Source organism: Ochotona curzoniae, unplaced genomic scaffold, assembly GCF_017591425.1.
Source record: "Ochotona curzoniae isolate NIBS_2020 unplaced genomic scaffold, NIBS_Ocur_1.0 contig_3255, whole genome shotgun sequence".
NCBI lineage: Eukaryota > Metazoa > Chordata > Mammalia > Lagomorpha > Ochotonidae > Ochotona > Ochotona curzoniae.
Window position 1 is genome coordinate 4096526 of NW_024465777.1, and position 13678 is coordinate 4110203.

The window sequence follows — 13678 nt, forward strand, 5'->3', positions numbered from 1 at the left end:
CTATCTGTGCTGCGCTCCCACACAGGTTAGCAGGGAGCTGGGTCTCACAAACCAGCGCTCCGATATGGGATGCTGGCCTTGCAGGCAGCAGCTCCACTGGCTACGGCACAACACCTAGAGTCCTGGAAAGCTGATGCTGCTTTGCTTTTGCTTCTTGAAGCCGGGTGGAGAGTTGTGTTCACTGTGTGAACATTCATCAGGCTGTACTTTCACTGTTCACGCTTTTCTCTGGATATGTTGTCCTTGAATTAAAGCTTTATTTAAAAAAAAAAAAAAAAAGATGTATTTATTTGAAAGGCAGAGATATAAAGAGAAAGATTTTCCATCCGTTGGTTCATTCCCCAAGCAGCCGATGGGGCCAGTGTTGGGCTGTTCTGAAGCTAGGAGCCAGGAGCTTTTAGGTCTCCTTCATGGGTAGTAGGAGCCTAAGTATCTGGGCCATCTTCCTCTGCTTTAACCAGGCACACCAGCAGGGAGCTGGATCAGAAATAGAATAGCCGAGACTCAGTCTCATGCCCACATGGAATGCGAGCACTGCAGGCAGCAGGTTTATTTGCTATGCCACAGCACCAGCCCCCTAAAAACAATATACATTGGCAGGTTAGTGCAGTGGCTTAGCAAGCTAATACTCTGCCTGCAGTATCAGCATCCCGTATGTTTGCCAGTTCATGTACCTGCTGCTCCCAATTTAGCTCCCTGCTTATGGCCTGGGACTTCAGTCCTTGGGTGCCTGCACCCATGTGGGAGACCCTGAAGAAGCTCCTGGTTCCTGGCCTTGGATCAGCTCAGCTCCGGCTGTGGCAGCCATTTGGGGAGTGAACCAACAGATGGAAAGCTCTCTCCCAGTCTCTCTTTCTCCATAAATCGGCCTTTCCAATAAAAATCAATAAATCTTTGAAAAAAAATACACATTGGGACTGGAGATTGCTTGGAGAGCTGTGGTCAAAGGCAGAGGGGAAGGAAACAGTTTGAAATCTGACCTCTTTCTGTTACCAACATCTGGCTTTTGTGAGTTCCCTAAGCTCTGAAGCCTGTTGTCCCCCACACAGTGAATGGCTTGAGATGCGCAGAGGAGCAGGTGCACATGAAGAGCATGAGCTGTTCGACTTAGGTCATCACTACCTAACCCCCAAGGAGGACTTGCCCGATCGCAGCCTCGTGTGTTTGTTATTTAACTTTGTTCACATCTGTTCAATTATGAGAGAAATATATTCCCTTCCTGCCACGGGGCCGCCTCTGTCTTCATGCAGCCCTCCGCAAGTATAGTTCTTAAGCAACCACTCCTCCGCTCCGGTTTCTTTGCTCCGTGTCTCCATGGACACCATGACGGACAACAGTTTGGGGTGTTCAGTGCCTCCCAGGGGAGCACTGGCAAGTCCCAGGTTCTGGAATGATGTGCAGTCTGCCCTGGGTAAAAGGCAGGGAGGGTTCAGCGATGGGATTTGAGAGGGGCCCATGGAAGCACAGCTGTTGAAAGGGGGGGATGAGGATAGGAGCAGTGGCTGGGTGTGCAGTCTCAGCTCTGCTACATTTCAGAATTTCAACCTGGGGACAGTGAAGCACCCACGCCAACTTGTGTGTCTGGCCGTCGTGGAGTGGGCCTTGTGATCCCCTCTGCGTTCCTCTCAGAGAGAATCTTCTCGCTGCAGCAAGCCAGAGTTAGGAGGGAGAGGGATCCCGGAAAGGCTGCAGCCACTTGCAGGGGCCAGCCCAGGGAGAGAACTCGGGAAGGAACTCCCCGGCCTGAGAGCAGGAAAGCTCACCTGGCACAGTTAGGCAGACCACTCCTTGGCGCTCACACAGAGCCAAGAATAGCTGGCACCTGTATGCATCGAAATGGGAAGACTTGTCAGGCAGAGGGCACCACGGGACAGTGTTGTCTCGGTAGCAGGGCCCAGACCAAACCTGCCTAACACAGCCTGAAAGGAAATCTTCTGAGGACAACTTTGTACTGAGTGGTTCCATGTATTTGCACAAAGCTCAAATACACTTGAAGAGGGGCCAGCGTTGTAGGACAGTGAGCTAAGATGCTGCCTGCAAGAGCAACTTCCCATATTGGAGTATCAGTTCCAGTCCTGGCTGTGGTTAGATGTGTACAAAATCAGAGCAGCCTGGATGAGACGTTCCTTTACTGTCCTTTCCGAGTGAGCCCTCGGGCAGCCCGCTGAGTTCAGTGATGCAGCGAAGGGCATGCTGTGTGCTCACATTAATGTAAAATTCTAGAACTAATGTGACAGCGGGAAGATCAGATTTGGGTAGACATCCAAAGGCAGAGTGTGTAGATATGTTCATGCAAATCACTTTCTAACGCCTTTCACAACTCTGTGCTTCAGTATATGCATTTTATTTTATATGAATTAAACTTCCATAAGGCTGTTAATTTTTAGAAAATGAGGCTGATATTCCATGTCATTTTTTAATTAAGTGGAAACTCAGTAGGTGACACCCTTGCATTAATATTGTTTAAGTATTAGTATGTGATGGGCCTGGCGCAGTAGCTAGTGGCTTAAGTCCTTGCCTTGAATGTGCCAATTTAGCTCCCTGCTAATCCCATATGGATTTAGTGCCAGGATCCCATATGGGTTCTGCTTCATATCCCAGCTGTTCCACTTCCTATCCAGCTCCCTGCTTGTGGCCTGGGAAAGCAGTAGAAGACAGCCCAAAGCCTTGAGACCCTGTACTCGCATGGAAGACCTGGAAGAGGCTCCTGGCTCCTGGCTCTGGATTGGCTCAGCTACAGCTGTTGTGGTCACTTGGGGAGTGAACCAGCAGACAGAAGATCTTTGTTTCTATATGTCTTCTCTCGGTAAATCTGCCTTCCCAGTAAAAACAAATAAATCTTTTTTTTTTCTATTATTTTTTATAATGGCTACATGGTTGATTGGGGTAGGAAGGATCAAGGTTTAGAGAAAATTGGGCGAATTCATTGTTTCCAAATTTGCTATTTCTAGTTGTTTCTGGAGGAAGAGAGACAAAGGGGGAAGCCACACATGACTTTCCAAATGTCCCAATACCCAGGGATGAGGAACCACCAGGGTCAACCCAGGATCTCAGTGCACACATCCCAAGCATTCTCTCCTAGTGGTTTGGATAGTTCTGGAATGCTGTTGATTTCACCTAGCCAAGGATGGTGCCACCCTCCCAGTGCCCACTGGCTGACATAGTAAGCCTCAAGTCGCCAATCACCGAGGTTTTTTGCTGTCATCATTTGACAAATGGCAAACTGGGGCGCTTGTCCAGTTTGTTCTGCTGTGCTGCCATAGTCTCCTTTTACAACAGGGCCTGTGTCCACTGCTCTCCACCTTTTTCACTAAGTAGGTCATGTTCTTGCAGGTGATCTTTGTCTGTATATGTCCTCTCAATAAGTTTGCCTTTCCAGTAAAAATAAATCTTAAAATAATAATAATAAAGTTAGTATGTGAAAACTGTGAGGAAGGACTTTGGCGCCATTCTGGTTATCCACCAATGAGATGTAACCTCCTGGCGTCTTCCCTGAGAAGCCCACTCCCCACCTCCCGCGGCCCCTCCCCCAATCCCCTCCCACCTACCAATCACCTGTGACAATCCCTGGCTGGGGATTCCAAGGCCTTGGCGCCTGCCCACACCCCCGCCCAACCAATTCTCCACACCCCACATACACCTTCCAGGCTCACCTAGGTTGTCAAAAACAAGCCTCCACGTGTGCCCCTTTTCTTTTCCCCTCTTCCTGCCTCCCTGTCCTTCTCCATTTTGCCCCCTTCTGCTGTCCTGGCAGCCCCCATCCTGCCACCATGGCAGGAGTCTTGTTCTCTCTCCCTCCAGTCCTATTCATGTTCCTGCCCTGCTGGCATAAAGGACCTGCTAAGCACCTCGCTGCATCTGGCATTTCGGATTGTAGTAAACTTATCATGAAAAGAGGGCTTGGCTGCGAGAAATTGGCTGTGTATAAGAACTTTTAAGTGTGCCCAAAAACTAACAAAAACAGGGTGATCTATTACCATCGAAACCACATTCATCAGACTTTGGGACAGGTACCAAGGGCCAGGAGAGTGTAGCTTAGGAATTTGCTCACCCCCAAGCATCAGGCAGGACCCAATTTCTGCAGTTCATCCATGCTGCTCCAAGCCCCAGCATCTCCCTCAGACTCCTCCCATTTCATGTCCAAACCAAGCCAAGGTGCTGGGAAGCAGACGGAGGTGGTATCCGGGGCAGAACTTCTTAGGTTAGATTCTGGGGAGACCCCAGGGTGACCCTGAGATCTGAAAATGTAAGCCAGAGCTGGCAGTGGGTCGGCAGTCTCCCATGGAAGCAGTTGGTGACTTTTAACATTTCTCCTCCTCCTTCCTTTTTTTCTCCTCCTCTTCCTCCTCCTCCTCCTTCTTCTCCTCCTCCTTCTTCTTCTTCTTCTTCTCTCTCTCTCTCTCTCTCTCTCTCTCTCTCTCTCTCTTTCGTCTTAGGCTGAAGTGAGGAACTCCATCCAAGTCTCCCACACGGGTGGCAGGAGACCAAGTGTTCAAGTCATCTTCGGCTGCTTTCCCAGCCATGGCGAGCTGGATCGAAAGTGGAGCAGCCAGAATGCCAGAACAGAGACGTGTATGGGACACATCACTGCAAGCTGGCCCCTTAGCAGATTCTTGAAGACATCCAAAAGGCCACCATGTCCAGAGTAAAGGAGAGGTTTGGCAGCAAGGAAGGGGTGCCAAAGGGGCTGTGGAGCTCAGTCCCATAGCCTGGGACCAGCTGTGCTGACTGGCCATCCCCTGGGAGGGAACCGTGCTGGAATAGATGGGTGTGTGAGACAGAGCACAGCTCCCTGAGCAGGCAGGGCTCTGCTCCTTCTCCAGCCTGCTCCCAGGTCTGGCTCCAGCCCTGCCTTTGCCAGCACAGTAGGCAGGACTTCCTGAAGCTAATGAACCTTCTAGCAGGTTCCTTGCTCTCTGCTGTAATCACTCCAGTGCTGGTGTAGTGGATGTGAGTTGAGACTTGAGCCTTTAAACTCCACGTCCATCTAGGCCTGCCTTTCAGCAAGACCCAGCCCTTAGTAGATGCTACGGTTTGAGTGTCCCCCAAGAGTCCTTTGGGGACTTGATCCCCAAGGTGGCAATACCAGGCAGGTCTCCTGTGATCCTCTGGGTTATTTTAGGAAAAGGAACAAGCCTGGTCTTTACCCTTCTATCTCTGCTCCTGTACCAGCTGTGACTGCTTGCTGGCCTCCAAACTACCACAGGCACCTGCCGCCACGTGACTGTGACACAGGCAGGAGCAAGGCCCTTCTCCAGAACCAAGCCAGCACAAGCACCTTGCCCTTGAACCTCCAACACTATGAGCTATATAATCCCCTTCTTTTCCCCAAGTAGCCTGCACCTGCCATATCCATATAGCAACCCAAGTCAACTGACAAGAAATTTCAGGCCTCAGGACACCAGACCAGAAAAGGTCCAAAGAGCCTTATATTTATTGAACATTGTCAACACCACAAGAATTTCCAACTCTAAAATTCAATGATTCCACCCATTTATGGGAAATTACTGAGATTTACAAAGAAATCATGCATGGTCCTTGCCCTCAGCAGAAAAAAGTCACAATTATAGGGCCTGGTGAGATGGCCTAGTAGCTAAATCTGCCTTGCTTGCTCTGGGCTCCCATATGGTCACAGGTCCATGTCCTGGCTGCTCCACTTCCCATCCAGCACCTAGTTTATGGCCTGGGAAAGCAGTAGAGGATGGTCCAAAGCCTTGGGACCCTGAACTCATGTGGGAGACCTGCAAGAGGCTCCTCTCTGGCTGTGGATCTGCTAGGCTTTGGCCATCGTGGCCACTTGGGGAATGAACCAGCAGACAGAAAATTTTTGTCTCTCCTCTCTGTAAATCTATCTTTCAAATAAAATAAAGATAAATCTTTAAAAGTAAATCACAATTAGTGACTCAGCACGATAGCTCAGTTGGCTTAATGCTCCTCTTGCAATTGCCGGGATACTATATGGATGCAGATTCATGTCCCAGATATTTCACTTCATATACAGCTCCTTGCTTATGACCTGGGAAAACAGTAGAGGATGGCCCAAAACCTTGGGATCCAGCAGCCACATGAGAGATGCAGAAGAAGTTCATAGCTCCTGGCTTCGGATTGGCTCAGCTCCGGCCATTGTGGCCACTTGGGAAGTAAACCAGCAGATGGAAGATCTTTCTGTCTCTCCTCTAAGTAGATATGCCATTCCAATAAATAAATAAATAGATTTTTTTAAAGTCATAATTAGAAACAAAGTGAAAAAACACACATGTCATTATGAGTGTGTTCTGGGAATAGGCCTGGGACACAGCAGCTAAGCACTTGCAACTCCAGCATCCTGCTGCAGCCTTGGTCCCCTGCTGCTGCTGCTGCTGCTTTTAAGATTTATTTAATTTTGGGCTCAGCACAGTCTTAGTGGCTGAAGTCCTACATGCTGGGATCCCATTATAGGTGCCAGTTCATATTCCAGCTGTTCCACTTTCCATCCAGCCTGTGGCCTGAGAAAGCAGTATAGGACGGCCCAAAGCCTTGGGACCCTGCACCAGCATGGGAGACCTGGAAGAAGTTCCTGGCTCCTGATTTCAGATCGGCTTAACTCCAGCCATTGTGGCCATTTGAGGAGTAAACCATCTTTTGAATAAAAAGTTTTGGTTTTTTTGAATTTCATTTCTTTGAAAGGCAGAATTACAGAGAAAAGAGAGAGAGAGAGAGAGAGAGAGAGAGAGAGAGAAAATCTTCCATCTACTGGTTCATTCCTCAAATGGCTACAATGGCTAGAAGCGGGCCAAGCTGAAACCAGGAGCCAGGAGCTCCATCCAGCTCTCCCATGTGGGTGCAGGGGCCCAAGGTCTTGGGCCGTCCTCTCTTGCTTTCCCAAGCACTTTAGCAGAGAGCTGGATCAGAAGTAGAGCCGACAGGGTTCCAACCAGCACCCATATAGGAAGCTGGCATTGTGGGCAGCAGTTTTACCCCACTATGACACAGTGCCAGCCACTGCTTTGTTTCTGATGCACCTGCCTGCTAATGAGTGAGCGATGGCTCAAGCACTCGGTCCCTGCCATCATGTGAGAGACCCAGGCCAGCCCTGGGGTTGCAGGGCCATGAGCCAGTAGATGGACCATATCTCTCAGTCTCTCTCGCTCTATGTTTCAGAATTCAGATCTCAAATACTAACTCTCATGAAATCCAAAGTCAGATCACATTACTATGTAATTCTAAAACCCACAAAAGAATGTAACCATATGCAATATGCAGATTGACACATTTAGAGGGAAATACTAGGAGGAAAACATGAAATGGACAAAAAGCATCCCTAAAAAGAGTATTTAATGATGAGTTTAATTCAGCAGAGGTTGCTAGCATTCTAAGTTGATATCTACTAACACAGTTCCAGAATGCTAAGGGACCGATCTGCTATGGTGGGCTATTTTAACACCTCTCCCAGTAATCAGGTTGATAAAAATTCCTTAAGGACAGGAGACATTTGAACTGTCTAGCTAACAAACTCCATCGCATTTATGACCTGTTGGTCCACCCTGTCCGTACAGCTCCTGTCTTAACCACATCAGTACATCGCCTGTCCCCCAACATTACGCCCCGCGCTTAGAGAAAGCAGCAGTGACGGGCAGTGAGTTTGGATCCTGAAACTAACAGCTGTCTAAGCCTCAGCTGCGCCTTTCGAAAGACTGCTGTAATAGTTAAGTTTCCATGTTGCTCTGCAAACCTAGCGAAAGCAACGTGTGTGACTTCAGAACCTGCAGGGATGACGACTTCCCGGAACCAAGTGTCAACGGGGCGTCGTGGGAGCCGCCACCAGGCAGCACCTGGTATCCCGGAGCAGAGAGGGGACCCCAAGTGCGGTGTGCACCCCAGCGCGCTGCCAGAGCTCCTGGGAAGGGGACGTCTGCTCCCTGGTGGACGGGCCTACTCACAGCCCAGCTGTTTGGCGCAAGCCAGGGGAACTGAGGTCAATCCCTCTTACACTTGGTTTAACTCCGTCTCTGTTTTCATTCAAAACCACATACTTGGCCCTGGCGCGGTGGCGCAAGTGGTTAAGGTCCTCTCCTTGAACGCCCGGGATCCCATATGGGCGCCGGTTCTAATCCCGGCAGCCCTGCTTCCCATCCAGCTCCCTGCCTGTGGCCCGGGAAAGCAGTGGAGGACGACCCAAAGCTTTGGGATCCTGCACCCGCGTGGGAGACCCGGAAGAGGCTCCTGGCTTTGGATCGGCATAGCATTGGCCGTTGCGCTCACTTGGGGAGTGAATCATCGGATGGAAGATCTTCCTCTCTCTCCTCTCTGTATATCCGTCTTTCCAATAAAAAAAATAATAAAAATAAATTAATTAATTTAAAAAAACCACATACTTGCTTTCCACCAGTCTTGTAGGTTAGGCCTTGTAGGTTAGATTGGGATAATTCTGAAAATAGAAGCCATCGTAGCCTGTGCCTCTCTTGTTAGGGGCGGTTGTAACAGCTGAGCAGTTTGCCACAGTTCCCACAGGCAGTACTAAGCAGGCCTTCAGCCAAACTTCTGTCCCCAGTGATCACCGGCCTGGTAAGGTGGCCTCTCTGGCCGTGGTTTGAACCTCAGAAGTCCAAAAGGGAGCAAATCTTGATCCAAAAGGGAGCAAATCTTGATGCAGCTCCTTCATGGCTCAGATTCAAAATGATGGGGGCTGGAGCCAGTGCCTTGACACCTGCTGTAGAAGGACTGTGGAAGGACACCTGACCTCTGGGGGGGGGGAGGGGACATGACGGTGAAGAGCTGCTGGAGAGATCCCCTGCTACTCCCATGCAGCCCCAAAGACACACTGCTAGCGATGACACACCTGGGTGACACACCTGAGTAGGGCATGGGCCAGAGGAGGGGGACTCTGGGCAGCTGAGGTAGACCCTGGACGAGGTGACCATGGCAGGTGGCCACTGGCTGCACCTGGCAGCAAGTCATTCCTGGAGGCTGCCAGCCACCCACCCCAGAGCACCTGGCAGCTCCTTCCAGACTTGGTGACCCCTTCTTACAGGGTAGAGTGTCCGTGGGAGTCTCTCTCTCTCTCTCTCTCACACACACACACACACACACACACACACACGCACGCAACACACAGGTCTCCAGCTGTACTTGATTCTGTCACCCTGACCCCTACACCCAGCTACTGTTCTTCATGCCTCTATGTCCCATGTGGAGGCATGAGCCAGAGCCTCACCCCTAGAACTTTGCACTGCCCTCCAATACCCTCCTTGGGCCAGGACCACAGTGCCTGCCCACTTGCCATTGCAGCTGGGCAAGGGCATACCTGGAAGCCCCTCCTCCTCACCTGGCATCCACACGTGTATGACTCGCCCCCACTGGGTGACAGCAACCCTCTCCCCTCTTAAAATCAAGGTAAAACCTCTGCTCCAAGTCAGGTGTCCACGGCCCCTCCTCATGACTGCTGGGCCCTGTACACAGGCTGCTCAGAGCACCCAGGAGAAAAGGCATGGCTCCTAATGCATTGTGTCTCTTTGCTGCAGAAGTGTGCTCCTATGAGGATCATGAGCCCAAAAGTTGCAGGTGGGGAGGTACGAGGTCTCCCATTGGGTCCTGGGAGGGCCCCGAGATAAGGCACTCCTGCATCCACGCTTTGGTCCTGCACTGCTCTCTGCTTTAAGGGTACACATGCTCCCCCACATGCCTGCAACTGCCAGGACTGCACTAAGCTGAAACCAGGAGCTGCAAACTTCCCCCGGGCCTCCCTCATGGGTGGCAGGGACTCAAGTCCTTGGGCCATTGTCTGCTGTTGCCCACAGTGCGCACTGGTAGGGATCTAGAAGAGGAAGCAGAGTTGAGACTTGGGAACTCAGATGCTGATATAGGATGTGGGCATGCCGAGTGTGGCTTTACCACCGTTCCAAGGATCTGCCCCAGCTCATCTTGTAATTCCGTTTATCCACAAACTTGGAAGTCCCCTGATATGCGCCCCCAGGCCCCAAGACACAACATTTCTGGACGAATCCTGTAGCCTTTCCAAAACTTCTCAGGGGTCTCTTCAAAACTCATTTGTCTAGCACACTGACCACACGCTGGCTGCTGGCCGGGTGACTGGATATGGCTATGAACAGGACCAAAATCCTTGCCCCCAGTGGACCAGCATTCTAGTGAGAGGAAATATTTGTGGGTGTGAGTACGTGATTATTTAGTGGATTAGAAGGTGACTCGGTTATGGCACCAAAAAAAAAAAAATCGAAGGGGAACACAGCGAAAGGGTCAGGAGTTTCAGAGAGGCTTACGGAGTTAATCCTGAATTGTAGGGGTGGATCTGGGTGGGGCGAGATGGGAACAGGTTAAGGGAGGTGGCAGCAATGCAGATATAACGAGAAAAACCTTCTGGGCAGGTGCAAAGGCCCCAGGGAGGAGAAGCGTGATCGGGATACTCACAGGACAGGCAAGAAGCCCAGGGTGTCGGGAGTGAGGTGGGTCAGAGAGCAGGCAGGTGGTGAGCTTGGACACCAGCAGGGGGCACTGCAGGCCTGGAGGGCCTGAGAACCAGGGCAGACTTGGGCTCTCACTCAGGTGAAGCTGGCTTTAAGAAATGAGAAAACTGACTTCTTTTTAACTAATTCAATGAATCAATGCATTTGGGGAGGAACAGAGAGAAAGAGACAAAGAGAAAGCTTCCATCTGCTAATTTTCTCCTCAAAGGTCTGTCACAGCCAAAGCTTGGCTGGGGCCAGGGGCCAGGAAGTCCACGTGGCTCACATGGATGACAGGAACCCAAAGACTTGAGCTATCGCCGCTGCTTGAGCCTCTGAGGGTCTGCACCACTGAAGCTGGCACCAGTAGATGGAGCCAATTAGCAGATTCAGGAGATTAAGGAGCAGGATGCTAAGCTTGTTACCCAGGAGAGGAAAGAATTGCAATAACACAGGCAAGGGATGAAGGGTGCGGAGGAGTGAAGCAGAAGCAACCAGCAGATGTTCCTGCAAGACCGGATGTGGAGTGTGAGAGAACAAGGTGTGTCCAGGAGTAGCCCAAGGGCTTGGGCCTGTGCAGTCTCCAGGATGCTGAGCTGGGGAAGGTTGGCTGAGATGAGTAAGGCGACAGTGAAACACACTGGAGGGGAGTGGCGAGGACGGATCAGAGACTCATCTGGGCCATGCTGAAGTTGCAGTGTTCTGGTCCTCACTGCTTCCTGTTCCAGGCTGTATCAATGCCCGTCCCTCCCCCACCCCCAACCCTAGCAGCTCAGCCTGTGTCCTGATCACCACCTCTCTGGGCACCACTCCCCATCATGGTCTAGAGGACCACAGAGCCCATCTCCCGATACACACACACTCCAGGAGATACCCACAAGCAACACTTTCAAGGGTGCTGAAACTGCTCTAACACCTTCCTAATGCCCCGGTGTCCGCAGGAAAGGCACTCCGTGGACGTAAGGCCTAGGCAGCTTCTCTTAAATATTGCTGTCCTCTTAGGTCTGAGGACGTCAGCCAGGGACAGACATGTGGGCACCCAGCCTCCCTGGCAGAGGCCATGCTGATCACCTGGTTCAGTTGAGCAAACACAATCAGAGCGACTTTGAGCTGCAAGAGATAGCACACTACATCGAGACTTTCAAGCGGGGCCCAGAGTGGTAGCCTAGCAGCTAAGATCCTCACCTTGCACACACCAGGATCCCATATGGGCATTGGTTTGTATCCTGGCTACTCTACTTCCTATCCATTCCCTGCTTGTGACCTGATAAAGCAGTCAGGGATGGCTCAAGGCCTTGGGACCCTGCACCCATGTAGGAGACCCGGAAGAAGCTTCTGGCTCCTGACTTCAGATGGGCTCAGTTCTGGCCATTGTGAGAGTGAATCAGCAGATGGAAGATCTTCCTCTCTGTCTCTCCTCCTTTCTGTATATCTATTTCCAATGAAAAGTAGATGGATCTTTAAAAAAAAAAAAGTCTTTCAAGTGTGTGTGTGTCATGGTGCAGCAGATGAAGGCATTGCTGGGAAACCGTCATTCTGTGTCTGAGTGCCAAGTTTCCCCTCTGCCTCTGATCCAGCTTCCTGCTAATGCATGCCTTGGCAGGCAGCAAAGAACGGCCCAAGTGCTTGGGCCTCTGCCACCCGGGTGGGGGACCAGATGGAGCCCAGGTTCCTGGATGAGTCCTGGCTATCGTGGGCAATTGAGGAGTGAACCAGTGGATAGTCTCTATCTCTTTCCCTCTTTGGCTTTAAAGTAGATGAAAACAAATAATAAACATTGTTTTAAAAAGAAAGAAAAAAAAATAAATCAACACTCTCTAATAAGGACATTCATATCAATAGATTAAGTCTATGTTAAATTTTCTCCTCTTTGGGCCTGGCTAAAATCTTTGCCTTGCACATGCCGGTTCATGTCCCAGTGGCTCTGCTTTCCATCCAGCTCCTGCTTGTGGCCTGGGAAAGCAATAGAGGACGGCCCAAAGGCTTGGGACCCTGCATCCACATGGGAGATCCAAAGGAACCTCCTGGCTCCTGGCTTCAGATCAGTTCAGCCCCAGCCATTATGGCCACTTGGGGAGTGAATCAGCAGATGGAATATCTTTCTGTCTCTCCTCTCTGTTGATCTGACTTTCCAATAAATAAATAAATCTTTTAAAAAATTATTTATTTTTATTGGAAAGGTAGATCTACAGAGAGGAGGAAAGACAAAAAGGAAGATCTTCCATCCGATGATTCACTTCCCAAGTGAACGCAATGGCCAATGCTATGCTGATCCGAAGCCAGGAGCCAGGAACTTCTTCCAGGTATCCCACGCAGGTGCAGGGTCCCAAAGCTTTGGGCCATCCTCGACTGCTTTCCCAGGCCACAAGTAGGGAGCTGGATGGGAAGTAGAGTTGCCAGGATTAGAACCGGCACCCATATGGGATCCTGGTGCGTTCAAGGAGAGGACTTAAGCCGCTAGGCCACGCCACAGGGCCCAAAATAAATAAATCTTAAAAAAAAAAATGTTTTTTCCTCTTTGATTTCACTCCACATTGACTAAATTAGGTTCTCCAAGGATGAGGGTTTGATATCTGTCTTATTTGCAAGCTCCCTGGGTGACTTTCATGGAACTTACTGGAATCCACTCAAGGAAAGGCATTTGAGAACCACTGGTCTAATTTATTTCCTTCTTTTTAGCAGATGATAGAATTGAGAGAGAAAGCTGACTTACTCCAGAACAAGAGTCACTACTTTGCTGGATTGTTCATGGGAGTGACACCTGCTGGGAATGACTTCCTGTCCAGGCCAGCTTTGCCACAAGCCAGGGTCCTTTGACCAGCACACCTGCGAGAGTGCTATGCAGACAGATCCACTGCAAATGGACTGGGCTGCCCATGTTTGGTGCCACAGCAGGTGCCACAAGGTGACCCAAGTTTTGAAGTAAATTATGTGTTTCCTTCAGGCTTGTTTTGGTTGGAAGCAACTGAAAAATCAGTGCAACAAGGTTGAGCCAAAAAGAAATGTATGTTGTACCCAACCGTAAGGGCCAAGTGTGGTAGTCAGCTTTTTTCAATACTATAACAAAATGTCTGAGGTAGGAACATTATGAAGGAAAGAGCTGCATTATTTTGGCTCACTGTTCTGGAAGTACTAGGTCTGGGATGCTTACCCGGTGATGGTCTTCCTGCTCTTCCTGCTGGCAGGGTTGCAACGCAGCCCAGAACATCACACAGGATGACAGGGCGCATACACGATTC